General features: G+C 35.1%; 1 protein-coding gene and 1 pseudogene across 1 annotated transcript in view; both read left to right on the forward strand.

Annotated features, from left to right (window-relative positions):
* Positions 1–1636: 1636 nt before the first annotated feature.
* LOC113045222 (phospholipid hydroperoxide glutathione peroxidase-like) lies at positions 1637–5984 on the forward strand (annotated as a pseudogene).
* Positions 5985–12118: 6134 nt separating this feature from the next.
* Positions 12119–13943, forward strand: part of LOC113045223 (phosphatidylinositol 4-phosphate 5-kinase type-1 gamma-like) — a 13831-nt gene continuing 12006 nt past the window's right edge. The window contains exons 1-2 of the mRNA XM_026205447.1: positions 12119–12165; positions 13154–13246. The gene's annotated coding sequence lies outside the window, so the exon portion shown is untranslated. The remainder of the gene's footprint in view (positions 12166–13153; positions 13247–13943) is intronic.

Genomic DNA, 13943 nt, shown 5'->3' on the forward strand with positions numbered 1-13943 from the left:
ACCAGTGTTGGGCAGTAACGCGTTATTAGTAAAATGTGTTATTAGTAATGCGTTACTGTAACGAAGTTACTTTTTAAATAAATTAACTCTGTTACCATTACCATATGGTGCATTGTCCGTAAACACGAAGAAGACGCACTGTGGGCGTGTTTCCGTTTATTCAAGTATGTGCGGCAGTATTGGCAAGTTTTATGATGCAGAAGCCACTTTAGTTTTTGATTCTGAATATAGTTTGTGCTGGTCTGACTTAATCAAAATAGTGTTTAAAAATTACCTTCTCTTTTACTATGTGTTTGTATAGACCATAACGCATAAAAGCGCATTAATGGGAACATTAAAGTTCTTTAAAAAAAAAAATAACTAAAAAGTTACTTTTAACAGTAATGCATATTTCTTAGTAACTAGCACAACACTGGTGTTGTCATAATGTTCACCTTGGAGATTGAAAAATGTTTCTTTTTTGAGACCCCAGGAGCCCAAATTCAAACCCAGAACAATAAAACCCACAGAAGAGGTGGGAGTTCAAATAAGGAATCTTTGTATTACCAAACTGCAGGGAGAGGAAGAGTAGATATAAGTCATGATCTGCAAGATTAACCACAATCTAATGTGATCCGACAACCTCAGAGAAAACCATGTTGAGCTGCTGCAAGAGCTTTTGAAGCACAGCAGCTGTGGTCAAGAGTTCTCATGTGTTCTGAGCGGATCGCTAATCATTTGAATCAGTTCGGGAGTTCGGGTCGGGATCGCGAATAAATTGAGTCAGTTTGGGAGTTTGGAGCGGGTTCGCGAATCATTTGAGTCAGTTTGGGGATCGCGAATCATTTGAACCAGTTCGTGAGTTCGGAGCGGGTTCGCGAATCATTTGAGTCAGTTCGGGTGTTCGGAGCGGGTTCGCGAATCATTTGAGTCATTTTGGGGATCGCGAATCATTTGAATCAGTTCGGGTGTTCGGAGCGGGTTTGCGAATTATTTGAGTCAGTTTGGGAGTTCAAAGCGGGTTGGCGAATCATGCATTTTCCATAAACACGAAGACGCACTGTGGTGGGCGTGTTTCCGTTTATTCAAGTATGTGCAGCAGTCATGGCGAGTCAAGGCGAGAGCAACACGAGTTTCTCAAAGTGGAAATATGCTCATTATTTCACTTAAGTTGAGCATAAAGACAAAAACCTTTTAGTCAAATGTAAGTTGTCTTTCTGAGTCGAATGTCCTATCCTAGCCCACGAATTTCCAATCCGTGTGCTCAGATTTTGTAAACCGTACCCTCGGTTTTTGAATCTGTACCCACGAATTCATAATCTGCGCGCACACTTTCGCAATCCGTTCCCATGGATTTGTAAACTGTAGCCTACTCACGGATTCATGCAGCAAGCTCCTACGTGTTAGCATACAGTTTTAATGAATATTATTATGTGGAATGGGTCTACAGCAAAGTGTCTTAAGTGATTCTCTGTATGTTTTTTTCATACAGTTGAAACTGTTGAAAACATGCAGCCTGTCTCTAGGTAGTTATATGTCTATGGTTTTAGCTGATGCAGAGAGCACCGTCTCTCTCTGACTGGCTGAGGCGTGTCTTTTCTGTTGGTGGGCGTGTTTTAGTGCCGCAGGACGTTTCAGCGAGCGCTGAGCGGCGTCTCTGATTGGCTGAGACTGACAGAAGAGGCGTGTCCTAGTACCGCAGCACTATGTGGTTGTTTCAACGAGCGCTGTTGATCGGGGCGCTGGGAAGCAAGAGCTTCGCTAGAGCTATGGTAAGATACCAGACAACACCTTTACCTGCTGTTTAACTTTTCTAAGAGAGTGTTAAGACTAGTTTGTGTTGTCTAACAACTAGTCATTGTAGCTGCTGTAAGTAGGTCAAAGTCCGGTGTGTTTATTTGTGGCACCTGTGTGTCCCCGCTAATTCACTCCGACGGAGGAACATTAGCCGTTAGCTTTAATGACGTACTCACGTCTCTGTAGGTTTATTTATGGCTTAAATGTAATGTAAATTCGATTTGTTAGTGTATTTTTTTTAACTTAACAACTCGTTAAAGTCCATTTTGTCGGCAGACCGATGTTTCAGGCCTGTTTTGGGTTTAGCGTTAGGCTTTCGCATTTAATCACGTGGATACAAATCATGAATGATCAATAATAATGTCGTGATTTAGGGTTTATTATTAATAATATTATCCATTTACGCTATGTGGGTTTATTGTGAAGACTAACCAGTGATCATATTGGTTTTATTTAGAGTTATAAATTATACTCTCATTATTTGGAGTGTATTTTAATATCAACAGTATTCAATAATAATCATATTATGTAGTTTTTATTAATCTCACTGCATGTTTCCTAAAATACTCCAGTTCTTTGTGAATTAATATGATTATAAGATTCTTAATGTTTGTATGCAACATAAAAATAACTCCAGATCAATTTTGCAATGTATTAAAATAAATGAATAAGGTTGAATATTATACAGTTATTATCACAGTTCTATAATAAAATCAGTGTTGTGGAAATTATGCATGTTTTAAAAACTTCATACTAATAAATAAACCCACATTGCATGATCTTTATATATATATTTTTTATGAGCCATATTTAATTAGCTGTAGATTCTGTATGATGTAATTTTAATGCTGAGCTTTTTTGCTTAATACCCTTCATAAAGTAATATTTAGTTTCTTGTGTTTTGCACAACTTGTGTTGCATATAAGCAACAAAAAAAAAATCACGTGTAACTGTATCAGAGGGCAATGATGACCTTTAATATGAGATTTCATCAGTTAAACGATTGCACAAGGAAGTTGCACAATTGATTTATAGCACATGATTGTTTGTCATTGTTCTTGTAATCAGTATTAATTTGATGGGGTTGGCAGATACTCATCACGTCCTGTGACCTTTGACCCCTCTCTGTTTATCGCAGTGTGCCCAGGCCAACGACTGGCAGTCGGCCAAATCCATATACGAATTCTCAGCCAAAGACATCGATGGAAATGAAGTGTCTCTGGAGAAATACAGGTGAACAGATGGGGACACGTTGATTTAATTTTTATTACTATATTAATGCTCATGTTTGGGGTCAGTGATCTGAACAAAATAAAAAAAGCATTTTTTTGTCAGCATGCATGGATTAATCCCATGTTGATGCAACCTATAAATAAGTCGTAAAAGAGCGACCATTGAGAAGAATGAGTCTAGAGCCCTGGATTTAAAGAAATACAGCATTGCATCAGTGTCTCATCAATGGATGCTCTGCAGTGAATGGGTGCCGTCAGAATGAGAGCTGATTAAAACATCACAATAATCCACAGCACTCCAGTCCATCAGTTAACATCCGGAGAAGGCGAAAGCTGTTTTAATGTTTTAATGCTGGATGTATTGATGCTATTTTTATCAGCTGTTTGGACTCTTATTCTGACGGCACCCATTCACTGCAGAGCATCCATTGATGAGACACTGATGCAATGCTACATTTCTCCAAATCTGACTCTTGGATGACCCGAGGATGACCACATTTTCAGCAGATTTTCATTTGGCTGAACTGAACTGTTCCTGTAACCGCTGTCCTCGCCCTCATTATACTCCTAATGCTGATTCTTCATTGTGCTTCCAGTTATTCTGCGTCTGGTGTCTGAAGTGTGTTTGTGTGTGTTTCAGGGGTTATGTGTGCATCATCACTAACGTAGCCTCTAAATGAGGGAAGACTCCTGTAAACTACACTCAGTTTGCGGCGATGCACGCCACGTACACTGAGAAAGGTTTACGCATCCTGGGCTTCCCCTGCAACCAGTTTGGAAAGCAGGTATGTGCAGGAATAAAACGCCAGTTTGTAGTGCATTATATACTTGATTCTGTGTACTCAATAGTACACACTGCAGTATTTTAAACCGTGCTGCAGTGTTCAGTTTGCATCTCACTAGTGATTTTATTTTTCCTTTTTGTTCCACTTTTGTGTAAAACTTGTTAATGAGTCAAGAAAGGTTAAATATTGAAATCTTTAATAATGTTTAAGGTTCATTTGTCACTGAAAAATTTCATGCATACTGAAAATTAGAATTCTATGCAATGCATACATGCTGCAGAAGAAGGAAGTCTTCTATTGTGAAGTAAACACTTTCAGTCCTGAACGTTTGTTCTTTAAAGAAATGTCCTGACTGGAAGTAGGTCACACACCAGGGAAGCTGTAAGTGGATTATTTTGTGTTGTGGGGTGAGATTTAATCTTACAAGAGATACTAAATTCACTTATTTGCATTATCAATCTTCTTTTTTTGTGTAAATTTAATATGTGCTTATGTCAATTTAAATGTTTATTATTATTATTAGGTTTGGTTTAATTTTCAGTTTTCATTTATTTCCAATGTTTTTATTTTATTATTTTTTTTAGTTGACAACATAACAAGATTAATAGTTTTAGTATTAATAGTTTATATAATTAATTTTGCTTAAGAAATGAATGTGCAGAACACTGTGTGCTGTTATAGTTCTTAATAGTACAGTGTTCTTCAAACTAACATTCTTCAAAGGAAATCTCTCACAGAATGTAACCAGCGGTGATGATGTCATCACAATATTTGCATACAGAGCTGTGAATGGCTGATGTTCCCTGCATATAATTAACCATTTCTATCCACTGGAACTCGATTGTGACAGTGCTCCGCTGTAAGTGTTCGGTTCTGTGTGTGTTGGACAGGAGCCTGGGACAGAGGCGGAGATCAAGGAGTTTGCCGAAGGCTACAAGGCAGAGTTTGACCTCTTCAGTAAGATCGAGGTGAACGGAGACGGAGCTCATCCGCTCTGGAAATGGATGAAGGAGCAGCCCAAAGGCAGAGGAACTCTGGGAAAGTGAGACTGACTCCTTTGTTTATTCTCAGTTGTCACTTACTCTCTTATGCAAATTATTGTAATATTGTAATTCTTATATGGAATCAAAGATGTATTATGTCTTTTTAAATCAATGACTCTAACTGTGTAATGCACTGATAATTTGGCATGTTGTTATTTCCACAGCAACATCAAGTGGAATTTCACTAAGGTAACACTGTGTTTTTTATATGTAATTGTGTTTATAGATAGTATTATTTCTATGATTCTCTGACCTCATAACTGTTGTTTTTATCTTAGTTCCTCATCGACAGAGAAGGTCAGGTTGTGAAGAGGTATGGACCAATGGACGATCCAAGCGTAAGCCCATAAAAAATTATTTCTCTTAAAAATAACACTGTGTCATCATTTAAAGCAGCATGAGGGTGAATAAATTGTCCTTTTATATATATATATATATATATATACATATTTATTTATAAAAATCTGAGAAAAATTATTTGAGAAAATGTTTGTTGCATTTCATGTATATTTAAAATTAAATTAGAATTAAATGTATTAAAATGTAAATACATTTTATAAAATATGTCTGTTTAAAAGATTATAAATACAAAAAATATATACATTAATTGCATTTATTTGTATTTGTTTTTTATTTAATTTTAAATGTAATTATTTTTTATTTATTCAAAATTAAGTTACATTTATTAAAATAGTGTTTTAGTTTAAATTTTTATGCCATTGTATAACGTTTTTAATATTATAAAAAAAAATAAACAGTTGCAATCATTTTATTTGTTTTATTAAATGTATAATAATTCAATATAATTTTTTGTCCGTCAGGTTGTTGAAAAGGATCTTCCCAAGTACCTGTAGCCTTTGGGATCGAACCCGATCTCCCTCCGTCCCATGTGTGTGTAGAAATGCGTCTCCTCTGTGCTCGATGGCTGGATGTTTGCAGGGTGGAGCCCAGATCAGTGACGGCCGTTCCTCAAGCCTGTGCTCAGGTGGGGATGGCCTGATGTCCTCCGGCGTGCATATTCTCTGGGAAAGCCCTGCGCTGTCCAGCCGCGCGAGCAGAGAGGAGCTGAACCGCTCTGAAATCACTGGTGTATCTGTAGAAGCTCTTCTCATCAACAGCTGTGATCATTAAACAGTAGATCAAACTTCCTCTGCGCCTGCTTCTTTTACAAAGTATGAGTGTTTTCCTTCACCGGACTGAGTCATATTTAGAGATTCAGAATATTCAGATTGAATCATGTCATATGTGAGAGTGCGGGTAAATTGAGCTGCTTTTTGATCGTCATATAAATCCACACGAATAACTCATAATAGCACTATTAGTCAGACGGGTAGTTGAAGCCCAGTTGTTGTTTTTATTTTATTTTATTAATTCTTTTTTCAGTCAGCGTTTTGTTGTAGTTAAGATTATAATTATATTATTTTTATTTAATTTTGCACTGGTATTTGATATTACCTCCTTTGCTAATTCCATATTGGGAAACCCTTAAAGTTTGGTGAATTAATTAAATGAAATGTATTTATTTAAATTAATGAAGTGTAATCATATCTTCTAAAAATTATAGCATTAAATACAAAAATAGCTGTGAGGCACAAGACTTGACATAAATGCATTTTACATTAAAAATGATCTGGGTGGCTGAAAATCACTTTTTCTCTCTTTACAATTCTAATTTTTTTTTTTTTTACGTAGTTATGTATGTTAGCATAATTTATATATTTTTAATATTGCATTTTTTAAATACTTTCAGTTCTGATTTTATTTATTGTAGTTTTATGCATTTGTCTTTTTATGTATTACTGTTTGATTTTTTTTTTTTTAACTTTCATTTCCAGTTGGTCGTTAAAATTATTAATGTTACTTTGATAACCAACTGAAATAAGTTACATTTTACATCTTAAATATAATTTTATTTCAGCTCTTAACTGCGGTGTTTTCCTTTTTTATTGTTAATTTGTCCTCTCAATATTTAATTTACTGGACATTTTGAGACTTATATTAATAGATTTATAGAAATATAAATCTATTAATATAGATTAATAGATTTTTATATATATATATATATATATATATATATATATATATATATTAATATAATATAATCTATTAATATAAGACTTATACAAATAAATTTATCATATTTGAATGAAATGCCTTTATGACATCACGTGTAAATTGCTCGGCGGCTGACGTCACTGTTGAAGGCGCTACTCTGGTGACGTGACTGCTGTGCGGATCGGGAGCGAGCGCAGACTCGCACACGCGCCGCACCGCGGACCCGGATCATGACGCGCGCTCCGCGTTGCTTTGCTTCGCGTTGACGCTCCGCGGCTCGCTTGATCCGGATCCGATGGAGGGACGCGCGGCGGAGGACTTACCCGCGCCTTCGGTTTACCCGCGCTCAAAACATTTGCACAGAATCAGTTCAGAATCAATCACCAAAAGAATCAGTTCAGTTCAGACGCTCTGTGTGTCGGTCTGCATCACGCTGAATCACACATGCGCAGTATCATCAGCTCCTCGGTTCACGAATCGGACACGTCTGACAGAAACGGTTGAACAGACACAGAAGAGAAGACAATGCTGAATAAAAATTAGTAGTTTTTACTATTTTTGGACCAAAATGTATTTTCGATGCTTCAAAATATTCTAACTGACCCTCTGATGTCACATGGACTACTTTGATGAAGTTTTTCTTACCTTTCTGGACATGGACAGTAGACCGTACACACAGCTTCAATGGAGGGAATGAGAGCTCTCGGACTAAATCTAAAATATCTTAAACTGTGACTCAAAGATGAACGGAGGTCTCACGGGTTTGGAAAGACATGAGGGTAAGTTATTAATTACATAATTTTGCTATTTGGGTGAACTAACCCTTTAAAGCATGATAACTGTCGTTTGTGTGTGTGTGTGTGCGTGCATGTGTTTGTGTGTGTTTGTGTGAGTGAGTGAGTGAGTGTTTGTGTGCGTGTGTGTGTGTGTTTACTGGTAGTCCACTTTCTGAAGATGATATGTCACAGTTCACTTTATTTTGCTATCCTCACTTGCATTTATGAACTATAGTTTCCTGCACCTACTAGTAAACAGATGTTAACAATTATATCAGGTGTCTGGATAATCTTTGGTTTGACTGTAATAGGGCTATGCAATACTTCATGCATAAACCTCTGTGTTAAATGAAGTATATCTGAACGAGTATATCTCTGAAGTGGATGAGTGACGAGGGGCTGAAAGGACTCATGTTCTCTGGTAAACTGGACTGGTTTCGGTGACTGTGTGTGAATACAGAGGCAGGTCCCCTCAGGCTCTCACGATGAACTGAGGTTAATGCGTTCAGACAGTGTGTGTCCTGACCTGCAGACGCTCTGCTGGGGGGTTTCCTGATGTTTCAGGGTTGAACTGATTCTAGCACTGTTTCTGGGCAGAAACCACTCGTCTTTAGACATTTACACAAGTTGCATCTACTCTCTGGTGATTTGGGGTTTTAGATAATTATCACGGTGTAAAAACTTTCATTTATGTCAGATTTACATTCAGTTAGAAGAAGTTTTATCTGAATCAGTTCAATGTATGGAAACAGTAGCAACAATAATCTCTTCATATTTTTTTCATAATTTGTGAGATAGATCTCTCCCCTTTTTTGCCATTTAAAAGGATATTGAAATTATCATCTTTTTTGGTGTTTTTGTTTTCCTGAATAATTCCTATGCATAATTGTAATTATTAGATTTTATTGTTTTGTTTTAGCATAATATATTCTTAAAACATATATGTATATATATAGAGACACACACACACACACACATATATATATATACAGTCATTTCTTTTCTTGTTTTAAGCATAACAAATCTTTAAATTAATTATTTTATTTCCTATTTTATTGCAGCCATTTTTCCCCCATTTAAAAGTTGCATGGAAACAAGATCACATTTCATTAAAAAATGAGAAATGGTAAAACTTAACAAATACTGTAATGATGATATACTGTATCATATCTGTGATAATTTGATTGTTTTGGTTTTATGGACGTCTCATCATGTCTGTTTAATATGCTTTTCACAATAGCAATAATGATAAATACATTTCAAGTCTATATAGTATTACATTGTGTGTGTGTGTGTGTGTGTGTGTGTGATGTTATTTGCGCTGACAGTGTTAATGTGAGATTGTGCTGCGGTCGCTGCTGTTAGCGTGATTCATATAATCAACTTTGACGTGTTGTTGTTGTTGTTTAAAAAGAAACAAAGAAAAGAAAACTAGTTTTTAACAATGCGTGTGTGATGCAGTATTCAAGGATTCAGGTCTTCATCTTCTCTCACTTTGTTGTTAAAAAATGTTTTTTTCGGATTGCTTCCAATTGCTGATTGCTTTTTTTTATTTTTATTCATCGTTGTTATGATCCTGCAATTAATAATTAATAATTCATTAATTAATAACAACATCAACAATAATATAAACATAAATGATACTATGAATAATACAAATATTATTCATATTAATATTAGTAATATAGTATTCATATTTTTTAACCACATTTTTCCCTCCTGTTTTTTTTTGCTGCTTTACCAAATATTTAAATGACAAAATATGGAGGCACATTTCTGTCACACATCAGAATTCTTATATGCAATTTTGAGTTTATATCTCACAATTCAGAATTTTCTAGAATCTTTTATATCTTGCAATTGTGTTATTTCTTGCACTTATGTTTTTATGTCTCAGAATTTTGAGAAACAAAGTCTGAATTGTGAGATTTAATGTCACAATTATCTCTCTCTCTCTCTCTCTCTCTATATATATATATATATGTGTGTGTGTGTGTGTGTGTGTGTGTGTGTGTTTGTTTTCATGGCAGTATTGGGCTTCTACATAGTTCCCTTCAAAATGGCACACTAACACTAGAAATTACAGAAGAAATATGTATATACAAAATGACTGAAATATTCTGAAGCCTTTTCTTCAGTTTCAGAAAGATCCCATACGAGTTGACTTTGATTTAATGGTTTGTAATTTCAAAGGTAAATTTTCATAAGCATGTTACACACAATAACCCCGGCTTTTTATTATTTATTTCTCCTCATCTATATTATATTTTCCCCCTGTGTGTAATGTGGGTTTCTTCATGTCTCACTCTCGTCTCTTTCCAGAAATCACAGCGGCACAGATATGATTACAACTGATTTGGCTCTTTTTTTGTTTTTGGCGAACACTCTTCTCTGCTGTCTGCATTGGATTCTGGGAATAAACGACTCGTGTGATATTTCAGGAAATTAAACCCTGCACTTTCAGATCATATGCATCTAAAATGAACTGTAATGTCTGTGTTTTGCACAGACAAACACCTCCACATGTTCTGGTGGAGTGTGAAAATGTAGTAACACTCTCTGCAGTAAATGTGGTTATTATAGTAAATCCTTGGTGTTTCTGACTGGTTCTGGAGTGTGAGTTTCTCAGCATGTTTGGCTGTACTTCTGCTGTATCTCTCACAGTTTCCTCGGCTCTCATTATCTGCTCCTCAAGCACATGCACCTCCACGAGAGACCGACAACAATACACACACACACACACACACACTCACACACACTTCAAGCTTTACAGAGGATATCTTCATCTCACAAAATCTGTTCAAGAACATGCCCAAGTCGCATTTAACCCTAAAATCAAAAGAAGAAAAAATATAATAAATGATGAAGACAATAAATGAAAAAAATGCCTTTTTCCTGAATTAGTTGCATTGTGGCATTTTTCTGGAAAAAATAATGATGTATTTTGTAAATAGTGAGTATTTATGCGTGTTACTAGTAATCAACATTTTTGCAGATTTTAAGTAAATAAATTAGTTGCATTACATTAGAGAGAATCACCACTGGACTGAAAATGTTTAAATGTCATAAAAATAAAAGTGTAACATAGTAATACATATATATATATATATATATATATATATATATATATATATATATATATATATATATATATATATATATATACACAGTATATATTATGGCATTTAAGTGCATTTGTTATTATATTATTTATACTATTGTTATATTTATTTTATAGTATGTTATACATTATTACTATTATGTATTTTTCTTTAAGCAAAATATTATCATAATATATTTATTTTTCATGACACATTTATTATATATATATTTGTCCTAAAATGTGCTTGATTTTCTTTATGCAAAGTGTGATTTTCATGTTCTTATGAATGTGTGTATGTGTGTGTATATATATATATATATATATATATATATATATATATATATATATATATATAAATGATTGATATATAATAATGTAATAATTTATTATTTTATATATATATATATATATATATATATATATATATATATATATATATAGTGATATACATTACAGTATATGCAATAGAGATATAACACAAATGTATTGGTCTCAAAATAAGCAGTCTTTATCTGTCTTTATGCAAAACATATTTTTTTATTTATTTCTTTGGATTGTGTGCTAAAAATATGACCTGGCCCTGTGTTGATGAGACTCATCCGTGTCCCAGACTCTTTCCAGCGCTGGACTGCTGCTCTAATTCCCTGTTATTAATTAGTCTCGCTCCTCTCGGGTGTAAAGCAGGTCAGCTCTCATTTGTGTTCTGTCATCTTGCTTTGATTGTGTGCCGGCACATGCTGAGGAATGATTGACAGGTTTACTTGCCTGTAGCTCCGCCCCCTCCCCTTGATTTCAGTGACACAGAACCATGTGCAAGAACAGCGCAGTGTGAAATAGCTGCGAGGCTCAGAGCCGCAGACTCCTGCCGTTTGTTCTTGAACTGATCTTCACACATTAACCAGTGTGTACCAGTTCTGAATCTGCAATATGTGTGTTTGGATTTTCTGTATACACACAGTTCCCAATATAGTTATACATATAGTTATAGTTCCCAACATGTGCAGTTTACACTGTTTGGATTAATGTGTCTGACTTGACCTTCCACTTCCTATGTGATGATTCAACTAGAAATAAAATAAAGCATGATTTCTTTCACAATTTATTATTTAGTTTTTTTTTTTTTTTACATTTAAATGACCATATTTATTTGAATGGATCAGACGTGCAACTTAATGAGGTCATGTGACAACATTGTTGTATTCTGGTATTTTGCATGCTTTTTTTTGTGCAGTAAGTATACTAAACACTTACTCACCAATATAGACTGTTATTAGGCTTATCTTTAATTGTTTTATTAGCAAAGCCATTTTTTTATTGATCTGCATTTGTTATAATGTCTCTTTTCTTCCTCTCCTCATTTCAGACGCTGCTTTTAAGAAGACCTGCATAACTGAGGTGAAGCATCATTTTTTGTCTGTATATCAATAATTTTAGTCATGCAACTCTAGTGTTATTTAATGCAGTCTTGAGAAGAGTTAAGCATTCAAGTGTTTGGAAAATGTCATTCATCTGAGGCTTCAGAATTTGGGATTTAAAAAAAGTAATCAGGCCATCCAAGATTAGGATAAGTTTGTTTCTTCATCAGGTTTGGAGAAATGTAGCATTGCATCAGTGTCTCATCAATGGATGCTCTGCAGTGAATGGGTGCCGTCAGAATGAGAGTCTGTAAAAACATCACAATAATCCACAGCAGTCCAGTCCATCAGTGAACATCTGGAGAAGAGAAAACCTGAAACAAATCCAGCGTTAAGATGTTTTTAACTAAAGATGTTAAGATGTTTCTCTCCTCCAGTGAGAAAGTGTTCTGGTCTGAATCAGGAGAGAAATCTGCACAGATCAAGCAGCGTTTAAACAGCTCTAAACAAATATGTGTCTGGATTCTGACGTGAGAGACAACATGAGATGCACTTTTTCACTGGAGGAAGTGTTATTATGGATTATAGACTCAGATCTTGTCCAGAAGTGAAGGTTTGAAGTTAAAAACATCTTAATGATGGATTTGTTTCACCTTGTTTTGTCTTCTTCAGATGTTCACTGCTGGACTGGATTACTTGTGGATTATTGTGATGTTTTTATCAGCTGTTTGGACTCTTATTCTGACGGCACCCATTCACTGCAGAGCATCTATTGATGAGACACTGATGCAATGCTACATTTCATGAACAAAAATATTTAATTAATCCTAAAACTCCTCAGGAGAAATAAAAAAGACGCTATATATAAAACACATAGTATAGAGCTATAAGATGCGTGTGGATAGCTGCTCAGATCATTTGGAGATCATCTTGAGAGAGAAAATCTTCATTCGATCTCTTTGCTGTCTATGAGAAACAATTGAGAGATTTATGAGTGAGATCTCATTTGTGATTTTTCTTCTTCTCAGCTGCCGTCGTCCTCGTGTCACACCAGCTCTGGGCCTGAGAAGAAGATCGGTCACAGACGGGTCGATGCGTCCGGTGAAACCACCTACAAGAAGGTGCATCTTCAGTCACACATCAGCTGCACTGTGTCTCAGTCTCTGCTGCAATCTGGTCCATTTCAATCACAGCTTCAGCAATCTTTTACTTCAGCCTGTTGATATATACAGTGTGGTCTGAAAGTGTTCATGATTGACATCTGGGATTTATTCCCAATTTAGTTTTGGAAATCATCAGAGCTTTAGGATTTTAAAAACAACTTTTTGACTTCTTTGCATATTGCATATACACGTACAGTGTGATAAAGCATGATTTATTGACACAAAAATGGCCAAGTCTAAATATTTTATGCACAATAATTTCAGTGAATTAAAACATTACTATGCATTGTCTAATAAGCAACTAGTTAATACAGAGAATTGGTTCTTAAATTAAAGTGGGTTACACTTTATTTGAAGGTGTCCTTGTTACAGTGTAATTACACAGTTAAGTACTGAGTAATATTAATTAACTACATGTACTTACTGTATGGTTAGGATTACGAGTAAGGTTTGGCTTAGAGGTACTTGCATGTAATTATGCATAATTTATTGTTATTATATATGTAAGTACCTGTAATGTGTAACAAGGAAACTTTAAAATAAATTCTTACCATAAAGTGTTACCAGAAATATTACATTCTTACACAGGTTTTATACGTATAGTTGATGTGTTGGTCGCGTGTATCCGTCTCCATGCTGTTCTGGGGTTGCTGTT

This window comes from Carassius auratus, chromosome 27 (assembly GCF_003368295.1).
Source record: "Carassius auratus strain Wakin chromosome 27, ASM336829v1, whole genome shotgun sequence".
Taxonomy (NCBI): Eukaryota; Metazoa; Chordata; class Actinopteri; order Cypriniformes; family Cyprinidae; genus Carassius; species Carassius auratus.